The sequence below is a fragment of the Phalacrocorax carbo genome, chromosome 25, assembly GCF_963921805.1.
Source record: "Phalacrocorax carbo chromosome 25, bPhaCar2.1, whole genome shotgun sequence".
In the NCBI taxonomy this organism is placed as follows: Eukaryota; Metazoa; Chordata; class Aves; order Suliformes; family Phalacrocoracidae; genus Phalacrocorax; species Phalacrocorax carbo.
The window spans coordinates 7446984-7461106 of NC_087537.1; the positions used below are offsets into that span (position 1 = coordinate 7446984).

Genomic DNA, 14123 nt, shown 5'->3' on the forward strand with positions numbered 1-14123 from the left:
AAAGTAGTCAAAAAAAGCCTGGCAAGTCCTCAGCTCCTCTCTTGCTAACCTTGGGGAGTCTGTGCTTTTCCAAGAGCAATGGCAGCACCTTATTTACTGTATTACAATACTGAGCTCTCAGGGAAGCAACACCCTTTCATGCCCCTCCTAGTGACTCATAGATGGCCCCTGGAAGGAAGGATCATCGACCCAACTGAAATAAAGGCGATGTCACACCTTTTGGCTTATAGAAGATTCACTGTTTATTGGAAAATGAACCAGAGTCTTTGCCAACATGGAATGAGACCCATGAATTCAGGGCTCTGGGGCAGGAGGGAGTACATTGCATGACTGGTTTGCTGACCAAAAGCTCCTGCAGTTCCAGCTCCAACATGTTGATAGTTGCCCCACGAGTTCTCTTGTACATTGTGATGGGCTGGGTCTGATGTAGATGAGATTTTTACTTCCAAGGTGATTGTTTTACATGGCAATGCAGATATGGGAGTTCCTGACACAACCTGGTCTTTTGGGGTAAAGCAAAGAGGTCAGTAAGTGGGGTGCAGCAGGAGACCCTCATTGGGAGACACTGCTGTTGTGCCTGCTTTTGACACCTCTAAACACTCAACTTTTCTAGTGTGTGCAGCAGCCTCCTGTCAAGACAGAAACCATAGAATCATTTAGGTTTGGAAAAGACCCTTAAGATCATCAAGTCCAACCATTAACCTAACACTACCAAGTCAACAACTAAACCGTGTCCCTAAGCACCATCTTTGTGGAGCCCAGTAGCCCATTTTGCCAAAGCTGAATTCAGGAAGGGCAACCACTGGGGAATGTGATGCTTCCTTCCCACTCCCACATCTACTCAAATGAAAAACTTAGGAGGCTCTGAACTAGAGTTTTTTTCTTGAGAACTTCAGCATGATATAGGTTAAGCCCAACTAGTATAAGGCATAAGCAGTGAGAATTAATCTGTAATGTAAGACCCCAGCTGGTAGCACCAGTGGTATCCCAGCATGGTAGGTGAATTTAGGCTATACTTTCTGGCTCTTTTTAGCTCTGCGGGTGCTGATGGTCTGTAGCACAAGGCATGTGTTGAGCTCAGAGCCTGAAGACACTTGGCCTCACACTGCTCTCAAAGAGGGTATTGACTGCCTCCAGGCACTTGCCCAGCTGGGACACTGCAGTCAGGGAGAGACAGGGGCAATAGGGGAGTCAGGCAGGAGGGACCCTACAGATAGCAAGGAGAAAGGGACACAGGACTCCTTCAACTGCTCCTAGAAAATTGTGAAGGCATGAGGCAGGTCTCACTGAAGAGAGAAGGGAGGAGGCTGTGCTGTGGGGATCAGCAGGAAAAGGACCCTCAAGACTCACCAGCTTGGCTGCACAGCCAGTTCACAGCCTTGGCCTTCAGCAGCTCACAGAGGTCTTGGTAACACTTGCCGTTTCTGTGCAGCTAGGTCACAGCCAGCACTGTGGCCTAGATGCTTGGCTCCAGGACCTGTAGTAGAACAATGACTCAGACCAGCATGCAGTGCTGAGCATCTTCCCTGCACCCTCACTGCTTCCCACCCATTCCTTTGTGGATTCTGGTTTCTGATCCCTTCATTATTCTTTGGCTGCCCTTGGGATGCCAGCGTTGCCACCAAGCCACTGCCCCAGCATGACACTCCAGCACTGTAACAGGTTCTCCCCTTACCTCACCAGGCATCTTTCCATTGATTTCAGCCTCACTGATTTCCAGCACAGAGGCCAGTCCTCAGCTGTGGTCCCAGGAGCCATCTACGTTTTGCAGCGCCACCAGCTCCTGGCACTCAGCAATGGTTTCAGTGGACCATCGCCACAAAATTGGAGAGTGTGAAAAAAATTCCATGGGATCCATATACTTGAGAGAAGAAATAGATGGTGGCGGTGGTTTACATGCTGTGGGGGAAGATGTGAATAGGAGGGTTGGGAGAATCACAGGAAGCTGACCCCTCTCTACTCCCCTGTGCAATGCCCCAGAGCATTATCTCTGCTCTTCTTTAGGTAGCTGCCTGCAGTCTAAGCTCCTTCCTGCATGTCCCCAGAGCACTCCCATCTGCAGCCCTTTCTGGGCACCACTAACTCACCCTCAGCTTTGACCATTGCCTCTTCTGGCATTCCTGCCCAGCCATGTCCCAAGACCTCTGTTGATAGCCCCCCAACACATCTTATCCAATTGTGTATTTATGATCCAGATCCCTCCCTGGATGTCCCTGAACTGAGCCTCATATTCCCTGAAGGACTTGCAGATTTAAGGGTAACTAAGGGAAGGGTTAAAGGCAAAATTAATTGGTTTCCATGCCGTGAGCAAGACATGGCAGCATAATCCTCCTATAATGCACTAGATTATCCTATACCTTTTGAGCAAGCCCCCAGCTGGGCAGGGCAGCAACAAAATGGGTGAGTCAACAATGTGCAAGCCATGAGTCGCACACGGCTGTCAGCCAGCCAGGTGGGGAACCCAGATGCACTTGGGATAACAGGAAGAGACTTTACTGGAGCCACGAAACTCAACAATCTCGCAGGGGACGTGTGACTGAGATGGGGTGGCAGCAGTGCCAGGGGCCCTTTTCGGACTCTTATTCTGGTAGACAAGTTCAGCGGCCACATCAGCCACATAATCCTGGATGGCAACATCTGCCACAGCACTACACAGAGGCAGTGTGTACAGGGGTATGTGGAGCCACTTCCCCAGCAAAAAGGATCCTATTGCTGTTGGGAGAGATGCAACCTGTCCATCAGCACACATGAATGACACAAGGAGGTGGTTGGGGCTATGTCAAGAATGTGGTTGTTCCCGCCCTGGAAACCAAGACTAGGTGACCGTTACTGAGGGTCTAGTGTGAGTCTGTCATAGAACAGTGTCTGCCCACCACCACTCCAGCTTCCCTTTTTCCCCATACCTCTCTTCCCTGCATGTTTCCTATAGAGCTCTTGTCCATTCCCATCCTTGTTTCACTCTGGGAGGATCCAGACCAGACATTTCCCCCTGTGGCTGCCTATCATTCTTTCTTTGTCCCCCTTTGGGAGCATCCCCCATCCCCCAGATGTCCCTCAGCTATCTGATCCTGTCATGGGTGTAGGATTTTCCTAGAAGTCAAAGCTCTGACACCACATTTCTGGAGTCTTGCAGACAAGAAGGGTCTCATGTAAGAGGAGAGATCCACAGAAAGCACCAGACAGTCCCTATCTGGTGAAGATTCCTTGCTCTTTCTCCAGTCCTACACAGAGCTGGAAGCCCCAAACCACCATATACAGGCAAAGCAAACACAGGGATTCAGACATCTCTGTTCATGAGCACTGGGACATCACCAGGAGTATCTCTGTGTTGAGGAGGTTGGCACCCCAACCCAGCCATGTGAGAATCTCAAAGAGAACTGTGGGACGGCAAGGGGAGACAGAGGGAAGAAGGTATGAAAGCAAGAGTGCATGGATGGATGGGTGGGTGGGTAGGTGGATGGATGGGACTATATTGGGATGAACAATACATGGCTATCCATCCATGGCTGGATGGCTAGATTGGCAGATGAGGTCCATTTTGGGACAGATGGATGCACAGGAGGACAAACAGACATCAGAATTTATGTTGAAATGTATGGATGAGCAGATGGAGAGGTCAATTTTAGAAGAGATGAGCAGGTTCCCATTATAAACAGTATTATGAGAACGTAGCTGCACAAGAGATAGCACCTGTGAGGGCAGGTTGGAAGTCCAGATAATAAGGGGGGAAATGATGGGGAGAGAAATGAGGCCAGATTCAGATATTCCATGATTGCAGAGCAAATCCCAGAACAGCACTGGGGGGAGGGTGTAGTTCAAGTGGCTGTCTTCTGGCCAAGTGCCAGGTGAAAGGGACTGCCCTCTGTCCCAACCCATCCACATAAATCTCAATAGTTCAGACACATTTGCCTCAGTTTCCCCAGTTGCCCCTCTGGGGTGACAGGGCAGGGAGCACCAGAAAAAACCCCGTCCCACCATCAGGGTGACAGACAGACAGACAGCAACTAGGGTGTAAGTCCTCGGGGGGGTATGGGTGAGGGATGGACAGAGGGATGGGTTGAATAGGGGCAAGCTCTCCACAGTGAACAGGGACAATGAACAGAGAATAAGGACAGAATAAAGATGAAGTGAGGCAGAAATAAGCAGACACTCACCAGAATCAAGGCTGGCGTCCACAGGGAGGGACTGACAATCGGACGGAGGGAGAGATGGAAGAGGAAGAGAGTAAGGGGCAGATGGATGAGATACACGGACAGAAGTGGGAGGGATGGAGGGCAGAACAAGAGATGTTCGGGCAGACAGGAAGATGCAGGGTTGCGTAAGCAGACGGATGGCTGCCATGGCGAGAGAGGGGGAGGGGCAGGCGGACGGACAGACGGACGGGAAGGTGGGGAGGCAGGGCCAGGGGCGCGGAGACGCGCGGCTGCAAACCTCCTCCCGAGCACCCGGGCGCCTGGGTCCCCGCGGGCGGTGGGGACAGCGGGGACCCTGGATGCCGGGTAGCCTGCGAGGCTATGGGATGGGGCGGGGAGAGGGGACTCCCCCGGCGGAGGGGATCGGGCCCCTGGGCCGCCTCCCCGCCTCGGAAGCTTAAGCGGCGAGTGGGCGGGAGCGTCTGCAAACTGCGCTGCGGGATGCCGCCCCGCACGAGCGGCTGCAGCCCGGGAGCGTCTGCGCACCCCGCCCGGCAGCGCCCAAGCGGGGAGGGTGTGCTGGGCGGCGAGCAGCGTCCTCGCCGCCGCAGGATGCTCCGGGCACAGCCAAGGGACTGCAGATCCCTCAGCAGGACTGCTCCAGGCAAAGGGAGTCTGCCAAATCTCCCCCCACCGCCCAGCCCTTCCACACTGTCCTCACACCTGATGCAATGGGCAGCAGCTGCCAAGGCCCCCCCTGCAACCAGGTCACTGTCTTCAGTGTGCCTGAGGAGGCGGCAGTGGTCCCTGCAAGAATCTGTCCCCCTGCCAGTCCTGCAGCGCTGGCTGCGGGTTTGGAGGCTGGGCTCATGCCCATACACTGATTAGTGCCAGGCTGTTAACTGGGTGGTGGGTTGCAAAGAAGCAAAATCAACACACTGTCCAGCTGAGGCATGGGGAGAGTTGGCAGACAAGCTGAAACTCATGTACCTACTTTTGACATGGGCATTTCCTCTCTATTGTGATGTTCCATCTCCACCTTCCTCGCATGAGCCAGCCCATGCTCATGCCTCCCTGGCAGCCAGCCCCTGGTTGAGACAACCCACCTCATTGGTGGTCTCTAGGCACTGAAGGGACCAAATTGCATTTGACTTCAGACGTGTTGCTCTAGCACACCCTGGCTGTCTCTCACTGAACTCTCACTTGGCCACCAAACCTGGGCACCTTCCCTAAGTCTGCCTCTCAGGACTGGTGTGATTCTCAGACAAGACCACTCCAAGGGCTGTGCTGACAGTGTGGTGGCCTTGACCAGCCTGGACAGTCTAGCTGCCTTTGTTCCAATTCTGCCACAGAGCGTCCGGTCTCATTACACCCAGGGAGAGCAAGTTCTTTGAGGAAGTGGGTGAACCAACTGCTGGTAGATGTGGCCCACGACTGCCTTCAGGAACTGGCGGAACACCCTATGTTGTCTCCAGTAGTCCTGATGCTTATGAGTAGGCAAATTACTAACACATTAGTATGTGTAGGGAACTGAATCAAAGCCCCACAGTGTTGATATTAAAGATATGTAAGATGAATCATATCCACTACTGTCTAAACTTTTTACCTCTTGGAATGGACCATAAGTCCAGTCAATTGAATAAGCCAAGAAAGAAGGCGTTTCTGTGACAAACAATTACACTCCCAGAAGACCACACAGGATCTTCCTAGGGAGATCATCACATGTCATCTTGGGAAGGGAGAGAACTAGAATAAACCAGATTAAGTAGCACAGGTGTAACAACTCACACAGGAGAAGCTCTGAGAAAAAGCTAGGCCACTGTCTCTTAAAGTAATTGCAAAATAGAAGCAATGTTAATAGCACCAAATTAAGGATTCTCTTTTGCTCCTTCTAGGCAGTTAGTATTGAACCTTTTAGAATATATATTGTACTTGGAAAGGCAGGTTGTACATGCATTTAACCAGCATACAGGCAAAAGATCTTTTTTGCTGGGTACAGGTTAGTTTAAGTTTAAGAAAAAGCTACATACTTGAAATGTCACAAAATAAGATATGATTTTGTCACTTACAAGACAGGGCACTTACAATTGCCGACTTGCAGTATCAGTTTTGGCAACCCAGATGGGACACTGCTTCTGAATCTCGATGGATCCATGGGATTGCAGGGCCTCCAGCCAGCACTGAGGAATTCTCGGGGAGAACCTCGATCAAAGTGCTTGAAGCAAGACCCCTGGTAAGTTTTAAGGCATTCTTTCAATTTAGTTTGGTTTGGTTGCCTGCCCATAAGATGCAGTGAAAGGTACGCAGGGTTGGGTTTAAGACCTGGGCTGGGGTTGGAATCCCTGTTTGGTTTGGGAAGCGGTTGAAAGTTCCCACTTGAGACAAACAGAGAATAACTGCAGTAGTTGTTATAATTGTTTGGTTACTTGTATACTTGCTCATTTGCTTGTTACAGCAATTAGTTTGTGTTGCTGTTGTACACAGGACTCACCCACATCTGTCATTCCTTGTATTTGAAATGGGTGTTGGATCATCTGTGGGTGGAGGAATTATAAGGAAATCACCTTTAGGTTGTATTCTGATGCACTGGAAACAGATTGCTGGATCCCCTGGTGGGGTTGTGAGAAGAGATGATTTAATTAAGTATTGTAATCAGTGGTGGCCGCTATATGAATTGGAGCATGGAGAAAAGTGGCTGGTAAATGGTACTTTAAACTATAGTACCTTGTTACAGTTAATGCTGTTTCTAAGGAGGGAAGGAAAATGGGATGAGGTATTGTATGGTGATATGGTTTTTACTTTAAGAAAACATCCTGACTGGCAAAACACCCACAGCCACCCCCACCCACCGTGGAATCAAACTGACCGCGAATGATTCTCTGGTGTTGGCATTAGAGAAGGATAAGCGAGAGAGAGAGAGATAAAGGGAAAACATAAAAGAGGTGCTGTTCAGCATGCAGTATTGGACAGAGATGTTTAAAGCTGACTCAGAATGAACAGGAGGAGGGTGCAGAGATGTTAGTGGCCCCGAGGTTAAGACGGGCCGCCTCAAAATTGTGGGTCCAAACCCTCTGGGGCAAAGGGATCGGACAAAGAGTCAAAGGGAAGTGTTTCAAGAATAACTCCAGTGGTGGAGAAAACTCACAGCTGGCAGGGAGCTGCATTGCAAGCTCCGCTCAGACAAGCAGTCAGAGTGATGGTCCGGTCATGGTGAAAGTGCCTTTTTCAGTTGCAGGTCTGTGAAATCAGACACTCCTGTGATGGCTGTAGAAGCTAGGGACTGAAGGAGGCTGGAGGGATCTTCCCCAGCAGAGCCTCTGGTTAAGATGAAGCTGGGGGAAGAGGAAACAGAGATAGAATGCTTACTTTATACAGGGTCAGAAGAATTGGAAATCTGGGGGAAAGAAAATGGGCAGGGAATTAGTGAATACCATGTATCAAAAGAAAAGGCACAGATTGTCTGAGAAACGGTCATCTACCCAGGCTTTGAAATTCTAAAAGGGCAGAGGCAACTAGGAATGGAATGAAAAGAAGCTATTTGCCACCCTCTTGAGCCACACACACCAGGAGAATTGTGAGCATTTCTAGGCTTGGTGGGATAGTGACACCTGTGGATTGTGAATTATGGATTGATGGTAAAACCTCTGTACGAATTACTAAAGGACTCCCAAAGAGGGATCCTTGAATGGACAAATGACAGCAGAGCTGTGTTCAGACAATTGAAACAGGCTCTGATGAGAGCACCGGCCCTGGAACTGCCAGACCTGACTAAAACCTTTAACTTTCCGCTTATGAGCAGCGAGGGGTGGCATTAAGGCTCCTGGAACAGTTTCTAGGAGGACAACGAAGAGCAGTAGCATATTTCTAGCATTGGAACTGAGTGAAGGAGAAGGTTAATATCTGGACAGATTCTAAATATGCTTTTGGAGTTGTACACGCCCATGGAGCCATCTGGAAAGAAAAGAGGACTATTATCAGCACAAGGAACTGAAATCAAGCATGCAACACAAATACAAGGATTGCTAGAGAGCATCCAAGAACTGACGGCGGTTGCAATAATGCATTGCAAAGCCCACATAACAGGAAAGACCCCACCAGAAACAGGTAATCGATTGGCAGATCAAGCTGCCAAAGAGGCTGCAGAAACAGGCATTGTGGCATTATAATCAGAAAACAACTCTACTTAAGACACCACCTAAATATGATACTAAAGATGCCGAATTAATAAAGGCCTTACAGGCATAGGAACAAATGATGGCTGGGCTATTACACCCACAGAGCAAGTAGTAATCCCACCCTTATTAATGACAGGAATTACTAGGCAAGAACATAACACAGTACACTGGGGATGCAAAATTTAGTAAAGCATCTTTGGAAAATAGCTGTAAGACAGGAATTACAGAAAGATGTGAAATTTGTTGTAAAAGAACCCAAATAGTAGTAATAGATTGATTTTTGGAGTAATCAAATGAGGAAATTCCCCAGGGGGTTATTGGCAAATCAATTTCACAGAACTACCCAGAAAAGGAGGATAAAGGTACATCTTGGTTTTAACTGACACTTTTTCCGGATGGCCAGAGGCTTTTCCCTGTTGCACCAATAAGGCTAGAGAAGTAACTAAAGTTTTGTTAAAAGAAATGGCAAGATTTGATATTCCCCTAAGGATGTCATCAGTTCGGGAACCACATTTTGTTGATGAAGTTAAAAAACAACTGAGTAAAATTTTAGATATGCATTGGGAGTTACATACACCATACAGACTTCAGTCAAGCAGAAAGATAGAAAGAATGAACTACACTCTTAAATCCCAAATTGGGAAAATATTCCAGGAAGCTTCAATGACCTGGGTACAAGCTTTGCCTTTGGCATTGTTAAGAATTAGGACACAGCCTCGGGGTAAAATACCTTGAGTCTCTGTGAATCGCTCTATGGGAGACAACATCAGGCCCTCATATAGGAGGGACCATACCTATTAAAGGGGTTATAACACACCGAGTCAGCATACTTAAACAAATACAGGAGGATGACACATCTTTAGGGTTTGAAGAAATCTGACACAAATGAACCTTGTGGTTGCCCAATTGGTTCTGGTTAAAGAGATAATTTCTGTTGATTGTTTTCATTTTAGCTGTATGTGTAATTGCCTTTGTAATAGTACTGTGTTATAACTATCGCTCCTACCCTTGCTGTAAAAATAGAGAGCTAATATGGTGAGGATTGTATCTTGTTGGCTACAAATCCTCAAAAGAAAAGGAGTGATTGATATGTGACACCAGCTTCAAAAGAACATACGGCCCCCTTTAATTGGAGCAACATAGCTAAGTTTGAAATACTTGGAATACTTTACTAATAAGATAGTCATAGAACTTGCTGTATGTGATTAGACAGAAGGGAGTCTGGAGACTCTGTATCCTTGAGTAGAATCAATAAGGGAGACGTGCTAGAATGAGATAGTTCAGTATCAGTAAGAATTGTGTAACCAAGCCAAAAATGAACTGAGCATGCCCAGAGGCTGAGTTCAACCAGCAGACATGGTGAGGAAGACTATCACAACCACCAGAGGACCCTGGAAGGCCACCAATGAACATGAATGCACATGTGTTAAGGACATTTGAATATATTCATTAGTTCCAAGAGTAGTATGAATATGGTAATTATTTTATAGAAATTTCATGAATATGTATACTTTGACTGCATATAACCCCTGTAGTAGAGCAACTCGGTGCACACACTATGTCGAGCGATCCCCTGTGCGCCTGGTGCCGCAATAAAGAATGTCCACTTTCTAAAATTACAAACGGAGTTTTAGAGGGTTCTTATATTTGCTGACTTACGGTATCAATAGAACTCCCTGAAGGAGGATGAAACCAGTCTATTAAGACAATGTGTATTGTCTTGTCCCCAGAAGAAGAGGTTTTCTAGCCCTTGCAAAATTCTCTGAATGTGCTGTCCAATTAATTTATTAGAAGTAGTCACTTTATCAATAATAATATTGCATATTATTATTACTACTACTACTACTATTATTATTATCTCTGCTATAACTCAAGATTTTGTGTTAGATTAATGTCAGGATTCCCGTTAACCTTTAGTAGCAATTCATACTTCATTCATTGTAATAGGCATGAACTTTTTCATTAAAATCATTGCACAAGAGTCCAGGGAGTATTCATCTCTACAAGTCAGACATCCAAGTCTGAGGAAGTACTTTAGGGGCAGTGTTTTTTGAGTGGAGAGCACAAGAGAAGTCCAGAAGGCAATTTTCAGACTTGTCTTCATTACCTACTTATGATGAAGGTAAGTCATCCCTGCCAAAGCTTATTGTTATCAGTTAATTAGAAAAACCTGCTGTGACTAACTCAGAACTTGCTCATGTTTTAGGAACCTCATTTAGGGCACCTGGAAGCATTAAATGCTTAATTTGATTGCATACATAGAGGTGTCTAGCTCCTTTTGAAATGTCTCAGGGTTACTTGACCAGCCTCACATTGTACCCCCTGGGGCAATGGGACAATGGTCCTCCACAGTGTCTGCCACTCCTCTATAGATGTCTCATTAGTCTAGGAATTCATGTGCATCCTTCTGATAATGTTTAAAAATCAGTAGAATAACTCAGTGGCATTTTATGTGCCTTACGATGTCCCATCTTACCTCCAGGTTGCAGAAACCTATAAATACATGTCCAATCTGCCAGCACTGTATTGATGACCTGAATACTCTGTGGTGCCTAAGATGTTATTAGACATCTATGTTTAAGCAACTGAGTTACATCTCCGTTGTCGAAGTGTAAGTTACTCACCACAAGTGGGACTTTTCTCACTTAAACTGAAATCTACATCTCTGTCTTTTGTTTTGTTTAAGGGATAGTTATAGGCAATCCAGGACACCAGTTCTCATGAAATCAAAGTATCTACCCTACCATGAGATGAATCATGTACTACAAATGCCTTTTATAATCCATTGCTGAAAACTGGTTTCTATATGATTTGGTCATGTAGCTCTCTACAAGAAAAGATGCTTGAAGGTAGATGAGCAGACTCTTATCTTCTGCTTGTTTCTGGAGATAGAAATGGCTTTGAATGGCTCCTCAGCAAATGCAGGGGCTAATCATCATGTTCATTTAATAAGGGAAGAATTTCCTTTCTGAAATTCCTAGATACTAGTAGTATGATTTAGCACCTTATTTTTTTTGTAAGGTAGAGTTGTGTAAGATGAATTTAACTAAGAATCTGACACCAAGGGCAAGGAGTATTGTTAGGTTTAGTTAAAGCTTGGTAGTGGAGTCTTTCATAAAGGCTATCTATGTTCAGTCAAATGATGCTCCTTTTCATAACTACCCTTGGGTGTGCTTATATGTTATATCAGAATCACCCACCATAAAGCTCCACTCCTTTAACTGTCCAGTGTCCCCCCCCGCATGTCCCATTTTATTTTAACTGTTTATTTAGGTTCCAAAGATCAGATACAGAAGGAGAAGGAAGGATCACTGCTTCATACTCAAGAGCTTCTTCTACACTATGGATTCCTTTCACTTTACACGCTTAGCACTGAGTTTGAGTATTACTCAGAAAGGCAGTGTAGATTTCATCTTAGAAACCAGTGGGGACGGGTAGTAGGCAATTCAGAGTGGTGATATTACTGACCTTCATGACTCCTCTTCTTTGGAAGAACACCCGGTAACAGACTTGGAGACTCTCACTCAATACTTTTGGGGTTGGTTTTTTTGTGTGCTGTGCTATTATCTTCCCTCAGAACTTTTTTACCTGTTTAAAGATAAGCTACATATGGAGAATCAAACAACAGTGATTGAGTTCATCCTCTTGGGTGTTGCGGATGATGATCTATGTGTTCTTTACCATCCTGTTACTCGCCTACATCTTGACTTTAACAGCTAATGTTCTCATCATCACCATCACCCTGATAAACCATCTTTTTCAGAATCCCATGCGCATCTTCCTCAGGAACCTCTCCATCTTAGAGATTGGCTTTCCACCACTGTCATCCCCAAAGCACTGGCCAACCTGTCTTTAGGCAAGAAACCAATTTCTTTAAGGGGTTGTCTCACTTACGCTTTTCTCTACTTCATGCTAGGTACCACTGAGTTTCTTCTGTTAGCTGTAATGTCCTTTGACAAGCATGTGGCCATCTGCAAACCTCTACACTATGTGACCATTATGAATTCACAAGTCTGCAGCCTGCTGTTCATCACTGCCTGGATTGGTGGGGCTGTGCTCATTTTTTCTCCATCAGTGGTATATTTCCAGATGCCATTCTGTGGCTCAAACATCAGTAATCTTTTTTTTTTCTGTGATAGTACATGAGCTAAAATGCAGAAGCAGCAAGGTCCTAGAGCACATGATTTTCATCTTAGTATTGTTCACCCTATTGGGTAGCCTAGCTTAGGCAGACCTCTGTGGCTGGAGACAGAAAGCCTTTTCCATCTGTGCCTCTTACCTCACTGTGGTGCCTATGGTGTATGGCAGCTGCATCTTCATGTACCTCACATCCACCCAGATCAACAGACTGGACCTCAGCAAGGTGGTGACCATCTTGAACACTGTGGTATCTCCTCTGCTCGATCCATTCATCTGTAGCTTGAGGAGCACACAGTTTAAGGAGGCCTTAAGGGAGAGCATCAAATGGAATCTAGTTATTTCTAAACACCCAGAAATTTGAGGTTGTGATGAATGTGGATGCAATGGAGAATGTGAAAGAAAATAATTTAATAACATTCCTGCCTCTCCATAGACATCTATCCATCCATTCACATACCTATTCCTACACATCCATCCATCCATCCATCCATCCATCCATCCATCCATCCATCCATCCATCCATCCATCCACCTTCAAACAATTTTCAATAAGCTTACTGAAACCTGAACTATGCTTTCTGCTCTTTCTCCTCCCTTTTTCTTCCCACAAGATTTCTGGTTTTCTTTTCTCCATGTGGCTAGGCCAGAAATCACTCTCTAACTGGGTAGTCCAAGTCTTCATTAATAAATTCATACATATTCTGCCTATCTAATACATATTCATTCTATTCTACATAGGCTGCATAATGGCATTAAGTTACTCTTCTTGGCTCTGCTTCAGATTCTTCTGCACATGCCTTCCTCTCTTTGGGGGTCCTTTACGGATTAAGTAACCTAACCCTTTTTATCCATGTATGGTGTGTGTCACCTAAGGACAATTCAAGGCTATTTTCTCATGCCAACTCTCCTTTTTCTTCCAAAAGGAATGCTTGTTCTTGATTAAATGGATAATGCTGATGGCAAAGATAACCTCTCCCTAAGCTTAGGTTAAATATTAAGACATTTAACAATGCTTGAACAAAAAGAAAGGGGTCTATATTCATGCTAATTAAACATAGAAAGCACCTCTGCTTTCCAAGGGAGGTTGTGTTACATGGTATGCTGGTTTTGGCTGAGAAGGGGTTAATTCTCTTCACTGTGGTGCCTGTGGTGGTCTGGGACCTTTCCAGCTTCCAACGCTCTGCCACATGGGCAGGGGGCTGGGAGGGGTGGGGCCACGGCTGGGGCAGCTGACCCTGACTGGCCAATGGCATGTTCATTTCATACCATGTGACACCATGACCAGTATATTAAAGGGGGCAGTTGCGGCTCAGGGGCTGGCGGTGTTGGGTTGGTGGCTGGTGAGTGGCTGTGTTGCGTGCGGTTCGTTTTGGTGGTTCATCCCCCTTCCTCCCCCCCCCACCTCCCCCGCGTTTCACAGCTCTCGTTGTTTTCCTTTCCATTGCATTTTTGTTGTTGCTGTTTTATTTTAATTATTACACTGTTCTTATCCTAACCCACGAGGTTGGAATAGATTATCCCTGAGGTTCCTTCCAACCTGTGAGTCTGTGATTCTGTGGTCTGGCTGCTAGCCAAGGTCAAGCCCTATGGAAAATTCATCATATTTTAACAATGGTTACTCTTCCACACCTACAATTTTTATGGTGATTGGACAGTTGAATCTCATGCTTCAGATT

General features: G+C 46.1%; 1 long non-coding RNA gene and 1 pseudogene across 1 annotated transcript; one reads left to right on the forward strand and one right to left on the reverse strand.

The window, feature by feature from the left end:
* Nucleotides 1–234: 234 nt before the first annotated feature.
* LOC135317290 (uncharacterized) lies at nucleotides 235–4280 on the reverse strand. The gene is made up of 3 exons (XR_010376298.1): nucleotides 4155–4280; nucleotides 1351–1477; nucleotides 235–502 (listed from the first exon to the last, which is right to left on the reverse strand). It is a non-coding gene; the product is annotated as an uncharacterized LOC135317290 (long non-coding RNA).
* Nucleotides 4281–11917: 7637 nt separating this feature from the next.
* LOC104050199 (olfactory receptor 6E1-like) lies at nucleotides 11918–12809 on the forward strand (annotated as a pseudogene).
* The last annotated feature ends 1314 nt before the right edge of the window (nucleotides 12810–14123 follow it).